Genomic DNA, 463 nt, shown 5'->3' on the forward strand with positions numbered 1-463 from the left:
CGTGTGGTGTGGTATATGGTATACAATGAGTAGCACGGCGTGTCTTTGCGCGTGTGTCGTATATGGGTGTAGGTATAGGTGGTATTATGGGAATAAATGAGAGAATCAGCAGCCGGCCAATACCTACATATAGGACGGGCTTATCTTGCAACGAAACGAAACGCGAAACAGGAAAGACGAAAGACGAAAGACGAAATACACGGCCGGTGAAACGTGATACGTGAAACTTGAAGGGGGGGTTATGGAACTAAAGAGAGTCACGCGAGCATTCACACGTAGGTAGGCTATATACACACACACACAGTATAGAGAATCCCATTCGCTTTCAAGATAAGCTTTTCGCTGCCTGGAGCCATACCTGTCCCTCGTCTTTTTAAAACCTTTCATTAACATCCCACTCATTCTCGCTACCTCTATCTTTCCCTACGATCTCTCGTATGTCGGTACCCTACGTCATTACCGC

This window comes from Neodiprion fabricii, chromosome 7 (assembly GCF_021155785.1).
Source record: "Neodiprion fabricii isolate iyNeoFabr1 chromosome 7, iyNeoFabr1.1, whole genome shotgun sequence".
Taxonomy (NCBI): domain Eukaryota; kingdom Metazoa; phylum Arthropoda; class Insecta; order Hymenoptera; family Diprionidae; genus Neodiprion; species Neodiprion fabricii.